General features: G+C 42.2%; 1 long non-coding RNA gene across 2 annotated transcripts in view; it reads right to left on the bottom strand.

The window, feature by feature from the left end:
- Positions 1-6,259: 6,259 nt before the first annotated feature.
- Positions 6,260-15,545, bottom strand: part of LOC130541741 (uncharacterized) — a 50,107-nt gene continuing 40,821 nt past the window's right edge. The window contains exons 2-4 of one of the 2 annotated variants that reach the window (XR_008955838.2): positions 14,301-14,416; positions 12,871-13,657; positions 6,260-7,917 (exon numbers count right to left, since the gene is read on the bottom strand). This is a non-coding gene — a long non-coding RNA (uncharacterized LOC130541741). The remainder of the gene's footprint in view (positions 7,918-12,870; positions 13,658-14,300; positions 14,417-15,545) is intronic. The other variant, XR_008955837.2, reaches the window with a different exon arrangement.

Here is a 15,545-nt window from a genome sequence, read left to right as displayed (position 1 = left end):
TGCAATGCAAGAGTTGAAGTGCTGGGTATCTCTGAGTTTCGAAGAACAGGGGCTTGAGGTGGGCTTGTCTCTAAGGGATAGGTCAAAGCTCAGAGAAAATCACACTGTGGGCTCTTCCATGCTCTCGGAATATTGCAACCTAGCTGGCATCTGGATAAAATAAGCCGCCTTCTGCAGGAGGAGTAGCTGAAGCAAAGCTGTCATAAAAAGCCACATGTAGCCAGGGCAAATGTGTGTAGAGGGAGGAGGTGGGGATTTTCCTGCCTGAGAGCCGGCTCCGGGCCCACCTGCATTGCCTTGGCAACGGTGATGGGGGAGGAATTTATAGGCTCATTCCTACGTGAGTACCTTAGGTCTTTTTAAATTCCTGCTGGCTTCTCTAGCCACCCACCGCTTCTGTGAATCACTGCATGGGGCTCTGGGAGATGCTCTGTCACAGTCTGAGGCTTGACACAGCTCAGGGGATGCGGAGAGGTTCCGAGGGACTCGGGGAGCAGCTTTTCAACATTTTGCTTTGGTCTCTGGAATGTCAGTTCAAGGGCCTAGATGGAAAAAGCAACTTTGAAGTGTGATTGCTCAAATCCGTTCATTCACCCAAAATGTGAAGGGCCTTCTAAACAGCTCAGTGAGGTGTAAAGCAATCAGAAGGTCGGAGGTTCTGCTGTGAACTGTTTATCGGTGCCACCTTGGGTGAGCTGCAGGTCAGATTCCTATCCGTAGTCTGGTCTCCTCTTTAAACATGAGTACTGGACGACCTGGCCACAGTGGGCCTATATACTCCAGCATTTTGTGCACCCTGATTGGACTTCTCTTTGATTAACCACAGCTGGCTTAAGAGCGCAGCACCTTTCCTGATTACCGTCGCCAAGAACTTACGAAACCAAGCCAAGCTAGTTGCCTTGTTAGCACCAGCCAACAGGAGTCGAGAGTCAGGGCTCAAAAACCGAATTTGGTGCCAAAAATCTAAATACACCGAACCAAGTGCTCACCTCCCAAATTGCATTAAAAAAAAAAAAACCCAACACCCCCAGTGCTTGTCCTAAATGCAGGTGATGCTTGTGTCATCCCCACTAGAATGAACCCGGAGACAGGCAAAGCTGGGTCTGAATGTTCACTGCTGCATCTCAGGGCCTAGCATGGAGTGTGGCAGACAGGAGGTGCTCTCTGAGGATCTGGGCTCTAGAAAGCTCCGTCATGAGGTTGTCATATGGAGAGGCATGGAGTCTGTTGTCACTGGCCCATTTTAAAGATGGTAACATTCCATGGTTAATAAGAATAGCTCATGTTTATTGACCTCTAAATTGTGTATAGCATCATCATAGGTGCATAATTTTAAAAAAGATTTTTCTTCTATCAAAGTTACACATGCACATAATTTAAAAAATCAGATTGTAAAAACTCCAGTCCCTACTCTCCTCAAAGTTTCTGTTCCCCAGAGGCAGCCATTTTTAACTCTTTCAGTGCATTTTTTTTGGCATTAACCTTCATATCTTTATATAATGTGCTTGTCTTGCTATTAGGATTTCTTGCTCTGTAAAGTGAGGATCTAGTTCCCTTTTACTTCTTTGCCACCAAGACACAGACATACACACACACAACACACTCCTCACAAACTCCACAAACACACCCCATGAACACACCCCCTAGCACACACCATGAAAACACACACAGCCCCCCCACACACCCCAAACACACTACACACACACCAAACATACATACACACCCACACACTTTCTGGACCTCCCATTATTGCAATATGGTTATATTGTAATTTTGGATACAATAGTCATTGTTTGCATTTTACAGATATGTAGATGTTCTATACACTGACGTGTAGTAAACTATGATTACTTTCTTTTGCTGCATAATTTCTCTGTTTCTCTTGAGTTAATTATTACCTTGGGTGTTTCATCTGTGCTTGTGTGTTTATGCTTCCTACTCTCTGATTTATCACTAAGTTCACTTCAGACTCTCCTCCAGTTGCAAATCTCTCAATATTTTTCAAGCAATTAGGTATTCCGGTAAATTTCACCATTAAAAAGTATTCAATCTCCTTTCTTGGTTTCATTTTGTAAGGTGGGGAATAAGAACAATTTTAGCTTTTATCTAAGCATCCCACGAGGACAAATCAATTTGTAAGGTCCCCAGACCTGTAATTCTGAATGGGAGTTGGTCTACGTTCACATATTATTCTGTTTAATGTTGAAATTTTTTTTGTCCACCTGCCTCTAACACCTCCTAGAACTTTCTACTGTAAGACCTAGCTGCAAAAATACTTATGTCTTACAAGCTGTAAGTATGAAAGCATATGTATCCTGCCCACTTCATCCTCCTATCAGCCCACATATACTGTGTCTTTTCAGTCTAAATAAGTCGGAGCTAAATTGAAAATTCAAATCTGGCTGGGCATAGTGGCTCACGCCTGGAATCCTAGCATTTTGGGAGGCCAAGGTGGGAAGATCACTTGAGCCCAGGAGGTTGAGACCAGACTGGGGAACACAGTAAGGACCCTGTCTCAATAAAAATAAAATAATTTTTTAAAAGAAAAGAAAATCTTTAATATACATATCACATTTGAGGTACTTGCTACCACTGTCAAGGACTGACATTCTGGCATGGGGTTTGATTCTAGAATGTAAAATGGCTTGTGCTCTACCTTAAATGCTATTGGCTATCTAAAATGTATAAGATCACCCTTGGAACCATAGGATTTAGTACCTTTCCCACAATCCTCTCAAAGGTAAGAATTAAACGCACTTTGGATTAGGACATCAGAAGGCAGGGCAGCATTCTGGATGAGACTTAACCCAGTGGCATCCTAAAGGCTAGAACCCTGGCTGGAGAGAATACAAGAAGGAATACAAGACAACTGTATTCCTTCAAATACAAGTTTTGACAGCCTCCAGTCAAAGCCTGTCTGTCTTTGACATTCAGGTCCTTCTCTTTATTCTCAAACCACCCATGCCGATAGGGGGCCAGATATGTACTTCTTACTTTCAAATTAGCCAGATCATTGCCTCACTAAGACAAGCAATTTAGATTTCAAGACGGGATTCTGGCTTTATTTTCACCCTACCCCAATTTTTCCCTCCCTATTTCCTTTCCTTTTCTTCTTCCTTTCTCTTTCCCCATTTCTGCCTCCTCTGCCTCCTCTGCCTCCCCTCCCTCCCTTCATCCCTCCCTCCCTTCCCTCCCTCCCTCCCTCCTTTTTTCTTCTTCTTCTTCTCCTCTACCTCCTCCTCCTCCTCCTCCTCTTCCTTTCTCTCTTTCACCTACGAGGGCATGGATGTGAGAGTAAGATCATACTCTTGGGCTAAAATCTGTGTTTGGTTGGCTGTATGACCTTGAGAAGTCTACACAGGCTTGCTAAGCATTTCTTCATCTATAATATGGGGCTAATAAGACAAACTGTCAACTATGAGAATTCAACAAAGTTATGCATGATAAGTACCGGGTACAGGGCTTGCTATATACTAATTGCAGAACAAATGGCTTCATAATAATATCTTAAAACATTCACCTCCAAATTCAATGTTGCTTGAAAGCAATATCCCCATTCTAGGAAATTTTGGCAGTGTTTACCATATGACTCCATCTTTCAGCTCTTTGGAATATTTGAATAGAACAAAATGTTGGTTTGGTTCAGAGAATATATTTTGGTCCATTTTATTCTGGCTTAATTATTTTAATAAATCTATAGATTTTGCTTGGGTTCATATTATGAAAATGTAAAATTGGGGCTGGGTTTGAGGCTTTTTATTCTGGTGTTTTAGATATTAAAATCTTGGATTCATAGGATGTCATGGGACTCCTACCCTTCTACTGAAGCCCAGAAAAGAACATCTAGGGACTTGTGAAATAACAGACCTCTCGCTGCTGGAACAAGATACTGCCCAGGCTAAGTGGCATAGAAAGGATTTGATGAGTCTGTTACCTAATTGCACAATGTCATAGTTATCTGGAACAAACAATTCATGGGCCCATTGCCAAAGAGCCTCTTAATGTGGCTTCTCTTTGGCAGAATTGCATCTAGTGCTCACCTGTCAGTGGGAATGGCTGTGGTAGCTGACAGGAAAGGTGATGGAAAGGAAGTGTTTCAGGACTTTTATCTACAGCAGCACATCCCAGGTTAGCCTCTCAGCTGCTGTGCGTCATCAGAGGTCCTGAGTCTGGGTGCTCTGCGGGCTTTTATCTCAATGAAGCACTTGAGGCTGTTCAGGGTGCTTGACGAGAGAGAGGTGAATGGTTGTCAAGGCAACCTTCTTTGGATTCATTCACAGAATGGAAGTTGGAGTATGTAAGAAAGCCCCAGGAATAACAGTCACATTGGAACTACCCACATCTAGCCAGTTCAGGAAATCTGGGCATTTAAAAGGAGAAAATAAGATGAGAATATACACAACCAGGCTTACCTGGTATCTGCATTTTTCTTCTGTGGGTTTGATTTGAAGAAATTGTTTGGCTCAGAGAATAATGTCCCACTTCACTCCATGATGTCACAAATGGCTGCTGTTGTTATGACAGTTTGCAGAAAACACTTTGTGTAAGTCTCTTTTCTGAGTAAAATCCTAAAGATGTGATAGCTGACTTTCCCCGGAATATTTTAATGGCCTCTGCTGGGTGCAGTACCCAGTGTGTTCTGTGCCTGCATTTTAGTTACTTATTCATCCAGCCATTTATTCAACAAATACTGGCTGAGTATCTACTATGTGCCAAACTTTGTGCCCACATGAAGCTTATGTTGAACAAATATTTGTTGTTGAATATGGTGCTGGTATCATGTGCTGTGAACACAGGCAGGAAGGATGCCTGGGTACTTGGGGAGCCCTAGAGAATGCATGTCAGGGAGGCAGCTTCCCAGGCACCTTCATTCCGATAGCCCAACAGAAATGAAGCCCTGTTATTCTTCCATGAAACACTCTCACGCCACCCATTCTCTCAATCCAGGGCTTCTGTCCTGGGCAGAGTTGTTATCAGTTTATGGGCAGATTGTTGAAAGAAGTTCCGAATGGTTCTTCCTGACTCCCATCACTAACCCATCTAATTCATCCTCTGCTGTCCTGACCAACACATTTTCCTTAGACACAATTTCCCTGAGAACCATCTTGATGGACCATCAAGGCTCATTATCTGTCTGACTCCAGTGAACATCTCTGGTTTTATTCCTTACTTCAGCTTCCATTTCTGATATGTTCATTTCTTCACTGTGCCTAGGATGGACCTCCCAGTTCTTTATCATGTAGTCCAGCCTGCTTGGGATGCCCTCTGTTCCCCTCCTGACCCCCAAATCACTGGCCCTGTGCCACTACCCCTACTCCCACCCATTGCTCAAGGCTCAGCTGAGCCTCATGTATATGGCCAAGATTGCTGGTTATTCTCCAATATTCATTCTGTCTTCTTCCACGGTGATAGAATTTTAGCTGGGAATATGATTGGCCAGAACAAAGACCACAAGTCCCAGTTTCTCTAGTAACAAAACAAGATCATTCATGAGCAAGTTTGTGCAACTTCTGGATCATATTCTTAAAGGGAGGGGTATCCTCTTTCCTTGCCGCTTTCTGGGATGGGAATGTGGACAGGGTGTGGACTCACTGAACTATGTGGATGCACATCTGTACACTAGGAAGGCAGAGAACCACAGGAAGGGATGGAGTCTCCAACAGCATGGAGCTGCCCTAGAAGGTCCACACTGTATCATCCCTAGATGCTTACTCTTACACACATGGGACTAATCACTTCTGATGTGTTTAAGCTTTTTAGAATTTGGGTTTCTGCTACAGCAGCAGAATTTCACATCTCCTCCAGGAAGTCTTTCTGGCTCTTCCCTTCTTGAAACTCTCTACCATGACCATAAAATCTGGTATGTATTCATTTTCACTTTATTGCTTCCTTATTCATCTTAAAATCTTTTCACTTTATTGCTTCCTAATTCATCTTCTTTTACCAGCTAGGCTTTAGGAGATGGACCGAAAATTATACCATGTAATTTATAAGTGCCGATAAATACACTTTGGTGATGATCTGACAGGAGGGGTAGCTCAGTCTGTAATGTGAGCAATGGGAAGCGTCTGTAAATACAGATGAAGCTTTGCTTGCTTGCCCTCTGCTCAACTCCTGCTGTGTGGCCTGGTTCCTAATAGGTCATGGACCCATAACGCTCTATGGCCTGGGGGCTGGGGATCCCTCTTGTGGAGCACCCTACATAGCTACACAGATATATGCAGGGACGAAGAGTGGGTTTACAGAGAACACACACGTGTGCATGTTTATCTACCATTTATTAAGTATCTTAATCATATCTCCTCCACAGAGAAGCAAACATCCCCCTATTCAAGGTTAAAAGAAGCGTTCGTCTTTGAAGCCCCACTAGAGCAGTTATCTCTAGTGAACTAGGGTTTTTAATGGCCTTTCACAATAATTACAAATTTAATTAACCTCTCTGCTTTGATCAGTCAGGGCTGTTTCTCATTACCTTCCCCAATGCCTGTTTCTGAGTCAAGAGCTATTCCTGGGCCTTCCCTTTCCAGCTATAAAGTACTGTTTAGGTTTAATTTAGTCTGGCACAGCTGTAAAGAAAGCAACTCTCCTGCTCAACAGCCTCCAATGACTCCCCGTTGACCACTGAATTAAGTACAAACTCCTTAGCCCGGCATTTGGGCTTTCCACAGTCTGGCCCCAGACCCCCTTCTAATCTCATCCCAACTCTTCCTGCACTTGCACTTTGTAGCTCGTGTTTCTCAGCAGGCCCTTGTCTTCCTGACTTGGGGTCTTACTTCTGCAGCTCCTTCTGCCCAGTCACTTGGCCACCCATATCCTACACCTGCCCCTTGTTGAACTCTCATCCTCCAGGAAGCCTTCCCTGCCAGCTCCCTCTCCAGTTGAATCCAGACCCCCACCCCCTGCCAATCACCTGGGATCATATTACTCCCTGTTCTGATTTTTCACAGAAATTCACATCTTCTCATAATCCTGTTCTGAATGATAGTTATTGTGCATTCATCTTGTTCTCTCTCATTAGACTGTAGATTTTAACAGAAGGAATATCTTACCCATCTTTGTGCTCATCAGCACTTAAAACATCACCTTAACGGCACTACCATAACCATTTCAGAGGTCCTATTTTGGTCCAAGCACTTTGCTAGACACTTTAAATAAACTGTTTTTCTTATCTTCGCCAGGCCAGATTAGGAAGTGGAACCTCAGACAGGTCAAGTGACTTTCCCAAGTTTGCAGCAAGGAAGCACCTACTGGGTTGTGTTGGGGGAAGGGCTGGGGACAGTGACATTGTGCTTGGCAAGCACAATTGCTTTCTGTTGCTACTACTGACCACACTTTTCAGAATGTGGGCCAACATCTCCAGGGAGAACGATGATAAGTTTGCTTCTGAACCTCTGGCAGGGTGTAAGCACCGATCTTCAGTAATAAACCATAGCCTGTGATGTTAGTATCAGGTCTTCTGCTTTGATGATGGTTTGCCAGGCAGTCCTCTATCGCCCTGGAGTTGGAACTTTCTCAGCTACTAGAGTGTCCCAGAGTATTTGAGCTCTGTCCCTATCATTGGTCATTTCCCAGGTTCTCCAGCAGCTCATGAAGCTTCTTTAGCGGTTAATGCTGGAAGTTTGAGACCTCTCTCTGGAGCTCCCTTCAACCTCTGAGATGAGGTCTTCATCCTCTACTCTGGGTAGGAGAGAAGATGCTTACCATCCTGAGTGAGTCACACCTGGAAATGGCCAGGAACCAAAACTGCCTGGAGGCAAAGGAGATGTGAAAGGGATCCCAGCAGAGCAGAAGGCAGACTTCACACCTCTTCTTCTTCTTCCCTGATGCTTCCTGTGGGAGCAGCTGGGCATTCTCCAGATTCTGTTTCCTGAAGCTTACCATCCTGGTCCAGCATCCCATGGTCATGACCGCCTAAAACTTACCAGAAATGGGGAGGAAGAGGGCTGGGCTCAGCTCAGGGCTACTTGCTCAGGGAGTGTCTATGTGAAAGCTAGTGTGTGGGGGGAGCTAATGAAGGGAACTGTGGCACACACAGTCCAGGTGCGGTGCCCCAGTGGGCAGAGGAAGGTCGGGGATTGTGTTGGGGCATAGAGGTGTGGAAGCAGGGAATGATGCATCAAGCTTGCTTGACTGACAGTCACATTCACTTGCTCCATACCACCTGCCTTTACTAGGTAAAAATGTGCTTTTTTGGCACGGAGGGAAACAGAAAAAATGAGATGGCTATTTGGGGGTGTTCTATGTTTCCCCACTCTTATGCCCCAGCTTTATCATTTACACTCCCCACCCACCCATTTATTTACTCCCCTCACCTCTGTTAACAGGAGTGGATCACAATGGGCTTTGGTGCTGCAAAGTGACCTGTAAGCCTCTGGCATCTCTGCATTTTTGTTCTCGTTTTTGTAAAACTTCTATTTTAAATTCAGTGGTGCACGTGCAATGTATTGTATATTTCAAAATAGAAGAGAGGACTTGAAATGTTCCCACATAGAAGTGATAAATACTGAAGATGATGGACACGCAGATACCCTGACTTGATCATGACACATTCTATGCATAATTGATATATAATACTTTTACATATTGATGGGGTACATGTGATACTTTGTACCTCATAAATATGTAAAAGTATTATGTATCGATCAAAAAAGTAAAAAACATAAGAAATTTCTAAAAATCCACCATGATTCATGTCATGATCCTTCTATTATTGACTGATAAGATTTTTTTCTAAATTTGTGTTATTATGAATAACATTGTAAAAAACTTTTTGATATGTAATTTCTTGCCTCCAACGCTGATTTCTTCTTTGGGAAGGATTTCTAGAAGGGAAATTAGTGGACCAATGATGTAAAGGTATAAAGATGTAAAGGCATTTGATTGCTTTCCCAAGAGGATGAATCTCTACATATCTCCACCCACAGTCTGTGAGATTACCCGTGCCAGACAAAGAGAATTACTGCCATCATGAGTATTATAATTCTTTAAAACATTTGCCAATTTGAAAGGAGATGGAATACCTCTCTGTAACATTAATTCCTGATTCTTTGATTACAAACAAGAGCACCTATATTTCTTTTTCTAACTATTGATTTTTTATGAAATGTCATTTGTGTAGTGTTTTTATTTATTAAAGAAAAATGTAATATTTTATTAAGTAATTTAGGAATTATTTATAAATTTTTATGTTGAGATTTGTAATTTGTTCCTTCATCCCTTTGTTCATTTATGAATAATCAACAGGTGCCTACCATGTGCCAGACACTGCTCTGACTAGACCCTGGGAATACTGCTGTGAATAAAATAAAGTCCCTGTCCTGTAGTGGGGTGGTGGGAAGAGAATGGATAAATGATGATTGGTGCTAAATAGAAAAGTAAATCAAAGAAGGGGCTACTGAGTACTGGGAAATGCAGTTTACAGTCAGATGGTTAGATAACTTCTCACTGAGATGACTTTCTTAAAGAAAGGGAAATCACAGGGAAATTAACAAATACGCCATGCAGGAATTTGGAGGAAGTGTTCTATGCAGGAGAAACAGCAAGTGCAAAGTCCCAAGGCAGAAACACATCTGGCATGTTAGAGGAGGAAGAAGGAGGATGGTGTATTTGGAGCAGAGTAAGAAGGGAAAAAAGTAGTTGAAGATGAAGTCAGAGAGGTAAATGGAGCCAGAATATGAGGATTCTTTTGAATCACTCTGAAAACTTTGACTTTCTACTCAGAATGAGCTGAAAGACATTGGAAGTGTATTTATTAGTCAACTATTATTGCCTAATGCTGCATAACAAGCAATCCCAATTTTCAATGGTTTACAAGAACCAACTTTATTTTTCACTTATGGTTCTGTGGGTCAATTGTGGAGGCTCTGCTTCAAGCTGAAGATTGGGTTCCTGATGGCTGCAACTGCCTCTGCATTCTGAGATGGAAGCTGCCAGAGCATGCTCTGCTAATGGCAGATAGCAGAAAGACAAGAGGGAAAGCCGCCAAACCAGCAGGCACGCTGAAAACCTCTGCTCACATCCGTTGGTCTAAGCAAGTCATTTGACCAAGCCCAATATCCATGGGGCAAAGATGTCATACAATCTTCCACAGAAGGTAGCGGAGTAGAGAGGTGAACTGATTTTTATGTTAAAAAATTACTTCTAGACCCACAAACTATCACTAGTCTAAACCATGTTTAGTCGATAGTCTTTTTCAGATGCAATATCCCACATTCTTAAATATTTTAAAAATTGTTAATGAGGTAGAAATAGCATAAGTCCTATCACAATTAATATCCTCTCCCACTACTCCCTATCTATAAAAGCAGAACCCTGGAAGCAGGAAGAGAGAATCATTGCAAGCACAAGTTTTCACCTAGCAGAAGTGCTGTGCTGTGGAGATAAATAATGCTTTCCCACTAAAAACCACATTAAAAAATTAGGGATCCCAGCATCCCACTTGGATATTTATGCAGTAGGTTTGCTGATTTGCCCCTTCTGCTAATTTGGGGAGTAGAAAAATTTAACAATTGGCATTATGTTTGGCCAAAAGTAACAAAATCTCAACTATAAAGGGCTTAAACAATAAAGTATCTATTCGTCTCAGGCAAAACATATCTAAATAGGCAGTCCAGAGTTCACAATGTCATCCATATCCCAGCCTCTTTCTCTCTTTGCACTCTGCTATCCTTGGCTTGTGGCTTTCATCCTCAGAGTCACAAGACGGACATTACATCCACATTCTAGGCAAGATGAATGGAGAAAGGGCAACAGGCTAAAGGGGGTCTACCAGTTCAGTCTGTGGCCTTTAAAAACATTCCCCAAATCCCTTCCCAATAGCCCTTATTAAAGCAAGTGGGAAGGGGTTATGAGTAGCTCTTGGGTAGTCAATCCAAAGTGTTTTCAACAGAACAGAGGATAAGTGGAGAGAGATGATAGAACAGGGGGCCATGCATGAAACAACCAGCACTCCTACTATTGGGCATGGCAAAGATTATCAAATCTCTAGGGATCGATTGGCACCAGAGCTAGTGATCTGGCTTGAAACTTCCTGCCTAGGGAAGGGCATAGGGCTGGTCTTGCTACCTGTGCCATAGTCAGGAATGATCCAATTTCATTTCCTTTTTTAAAACCAATTTAATTTAAAAATATTTTAATGGACTTTAATTTTTAGAGAAGTTTTAGATCCATAGCAGAATTGAGCAGAAAATACAGAGTTCTGTTCTGTTATCCTGACCGCACACCTGCAGAGTCTCCTTCACTATTGACATTCTGCACCAGAGTGGGACACTTGTTACAATTGATGACCCTACATTGACACGTCATTCTCACCCAAAATCCATAGTTTACATTACAGCTCACTCTGGGTGTTACACTGACAAAGACTCCTGATCCTTGACCAAGCTGTTGTTATGCTTCTCTGAGTCCTCTTCTTGACTAGGCCTCGACCTGGGCCTCCGGCCTGTCCTTGCTGGGCTTGCATCACTCAGTAAGTATCTTGTGGCTGGGCGCGGTGGCTCACGCCTGTAATCCCAGCATTTTGGGAGGCCAAGGCAGGAGGATTGCCTGAGCTCAGGAGTTTGCAACCACCCTGGGCCACATGGTGAAACCCCGTCTCTACTAAAATACAAAAAAATTAGCCAGGCATGGTGGTGCATACCTGTAATCCCAGCTATCTGAAGGCTGAGGAAGGACAGTCGCTTGAACCCGGGAGGCAGAAGTTGCAGTGAGCTGAGATCACACCACTGCACTTCCACCTGGGTGACAGAGGGAGACTCTGTCTAAAAAATATCTTGCTCAGTCAGTTTAGTGAGAAACGCTACACCTTTGAAATCTGATCACTCTGGATGTATGATCAATTTCTGCTTCCCCCACTCTTGATATCTGGTCACCCTGGCTTGCCTTTAGCAAGAACCCTAAGTTGGTTTAACAAGAATCTCTCTGCTCTTGATTTCTCCTCTTAGGAATTTTCCACCCACTGATTCCCTCATTCTATTCATGGGCTATGAGTCCTCAGCTGTCTTTGTTATATTGGAATTGAGCCTGAATTCTCTAGCCTGTTGTAGTAAGTTTCGACACCCATCGTAATAGTCCTGAATAAAATCTTCATTATTGTTTTAACAAGTGGCAGAATAATTTCTTCTTTAACAATATAATCTATGGGTTTGGACTATATAAAATGTCATATAGTCACCGTTATAGTATCATACAGGGTAGTTTCACTGCCCTAAAATTCCTCTATGCTCTGCTTATTCATCCCTCCCTCCCCACTAACCTCTGGCGACCACTGACTATAATAAAGACGTCCCAGATACTTGCAGATTTCCTGATCTCGGGTGTTCTATGGGAGTTATGGAGGCCTGTGACCACACTTTGACGTAAGAAGCTCATGGGAGGGTGGAGTTTTCCTTGCCCAAGAGTGATGCTGGCAGTAGAGGGTAATGGTGCCCATGGGAGCTGTGATCTCAGGAAGATTGGGGGCTGCAGAGACAATGGTGGGAGACCAGGATGGAGAGGACCAGAGCTTCCTGAGCTCTGATGTCATATAGCTGGGAAGCTCAGAGAGCTGGGGGACACTTGGGGTGGGTGAGTGTCTCAGAGCAATATCTAGTAAGAGCTGACCCAGTTTATGAAAAGTTAATCAATTGCACCAAAACCATTTTTTAAGCAATCCTATCTTTCCTTACCATCTTTCAAATTTATTAAATTCTTACATACATCAAGACTTACTTCTAACTTGTCTATTCTCTTCAGTTGAACTGTCAGTTTCAGTGCCAGTCCCATGCTGTTTTACATATTATAACTTTATAATATATTTTAATGCCTGATGAGGCTAATGCTAGTATCTCCTCATTACTTTTATTTTGCCAAAATATTTGTCAATATACTTACCCATTTATTTTTTTCAGATGAACTTTAGATCTCCTTTGTTACGTTTCAAAAGAATATCTCTTGATATCTTAGTTATGATTGGGGAAGAACTGGCATCTTCCTTTGTACAAACCCCTGGACTATATGAATGAAATGAAGATGAGTAATCTGCCAGGAAGATTTGGAGATCAAATCCTAGACTTCTAACGCTTGGAGGTCTACGTGACAAGGAAGGTAAACAAATGGAAAACTTTAGTAGGAATATTTTTCTCCTCACTCTTTTTCTTACATGTCACTGATCTCTAAGACTTCATGACTTGCCTTTTCTTGATGCTTCCCGCACAGCTGTTTTCTTTTTCCTCACCACCAGCCCCCGAGCACGCACAGTGGAGGAATGAGAGAAGCTTACATAAAAATAACTCTTGTTAATTAAAAAATATCACTGAGTTCCATTAGGCAAGTGAGGGATGCCACACTTAATTTGTCATGGTTTGCAGCACTAGGTCCCCCAGACTGATACCTTTCTTTGAAAGAAGAAGCTTGTCATCAAGCTGGTGGGTCTCTTAGGTCTGTTGTGGTTGTGATTCCAGATGTCAAGTCTCACCCCATTGTTGGTGGAAGTCTGGGATGCAGCCCTGCCTTCCAGCTGCTCTGGCTGTTGTTCTGTTATGGAAAATGGAAGCTGTGCTCCTGTGTTGGAAGATGGGAATTATCGCTGGCGCATCTGTCAGCATCCAGCTCTTTGATGGGGATTTTGCTCCTTTCGCTTTTGCATTGTTTCACATTATGCATTTTGTAGGTCACTCCCCTGCAAGGCAGAGGGAAAAGGCCATTATTGGAGTACTTCTTTTTTTTTGAAGATTTACACTTTTTGCTTTTATTACAAAGTATTGTGAAATCTTCTGCTGCATCAGTCGTGAGAGTAGGAAATTTAAGTCAATCACTTCAGTAATATTTTGGCTCTTAGTTTAGGGTTCATCCTTTCCCTAGGGACTGCATTGAGATAAGTTAGATTGCGTGAAAGGTAAAGACTAACACTTTGAACTGATGTCATTTCCATGGTGAAGAACTAACTGCTAAGAGCAAGTTAACAGGCAGCAGTTTTGAGAGACAGAAAAGTCATCCAGACAGGAAGATTGGGAACTTCCTCAATGAGTTTGTCTTCCTCATTTATGACACTCAGTTTGTCAACAATCTTGTTAAATATACGTTTTAAAGGCAATTTTTTCACAAGCTCTAGGACACATTCAAAATATTACATGCAAGTGTATGTTATAAATAATCCTAAAGTAAACATACATGTAACTACCACCATCTGGACATTTCACATCAAGTTATAAAACGCTTTCATCATCTGGATGACTTCTTGCTTCCCCCCTCGCCCCTCTCTCTCGGCTGTTTCCCCTCCTCCAGCCCCTAAGGACTGGTGTCTTTTATTTCCCCAGACTTACTCAAAGCCTTGACTTGGTTTTATGCTTTGCTCTTTATTGCACAGATCTGAACAAGGACGGCAGCTGGGGTGACATTTCATTTATCCAGAGATGCAAGGGTACTGAAGCTTGACATCCTTATTTGCCATCATGAAAAGCATTTGAAAGGGGGAAAGAAGAAAATTGATTGCAGAAAACCTTAGATTGATGAGCATGAGTAAGGGCTGCAGGGGGCACTGGAAAATTCAGGTGCTGTCTCTTTTCTATGAATTCTGCCTTTCCTCCCTGATCTTGAAGACTCTTCAGTAAATAGAACACATCCACTTTACATATTAAGTGACAGAAAAACAATTTTCCATGACATGAGGACCTCCAGTCTATATTTTATTTATTGTGGTAAAATATACATAACTTTATCATTTTAAACACTTTTAAGTGTACAGTTCAATGACATTGAGTACATTTACATTTTTGTGCAAACATCATAGTCATCTATCTCCAGAACTTTTAATCATCCCAAACAGAAACTCTGCACCTATTGAACATTAACCCCCATTCCTTCCTCCCTCCAGCCCCTGGTAACCTCTATTCTACCCTCTGTCTATATGGATTCGCCCGTTCTAGGTACCTCATGTAAGTAGATTCATATAATATTTGTCCTTTTATATCTGGCTTATTTCACTTAGCATAATGTTTGTGGTTCATTCATGTAGTAGCGTGTCAGAACTTTATTCCTTTTTAGGCTTGAATAATATTCCATTCTATGTATATACCATATTCTGTTTATTCAGTCATCTGTTGGTGGACATCTGAGTTGTTTCCACATTTTGGCTATGGTGAATAATACTGCTATGAATATTGGCGTCTGTTTGATTCTCTCTCTTCAGTTCTTTTGGATATATACCTACGAGTGAGAGTGCTGGATCATATAGTAATTCTGTTTAATTTTTTGAGGAACTACCAAAGTGTTTTCACAGTGACTGCACCATTTTACCTTCCCATCAGAAATGTACAAAGCTTCCAATGTCTTTACATCCTTACCAATATGTTTTTTTTTAATTTTTTGTTTTTTGATAATGGCAATCCTATAAGTGTGAAATCGTATCTTGTTGTGGTTTTGATTTGCATGTCCCTAGTGGCTAGTGACATTGCACATCTTTTGGTACTTATTAGCCATTTGTATATCTTCTTTGGAGAAATGTCTATTCAGAGCCTTTGACCAGGTTTGAATTGGGCTGCTCATTTGTTTTAATTATAGGACCTCTT

This window comes from Pan paniscus, chromosome 7 (assembly GCF_029289425.2).
Source record: "Pan paniscus chromosome 7, NHGRI_mPanPan1-v2.0_pri, whole genome shotgun sequence".
Classification (NCBI taxonomy): Eukaryota; Metazoa; Chordata; class Mammalia; order Primates; family Hominidae; genus Pan; species Pan paniscus.
Note: the sequence above shows the minus strand (reverse complement) of the source record. Positions and strands in the feature narration are given on the sequence as shown.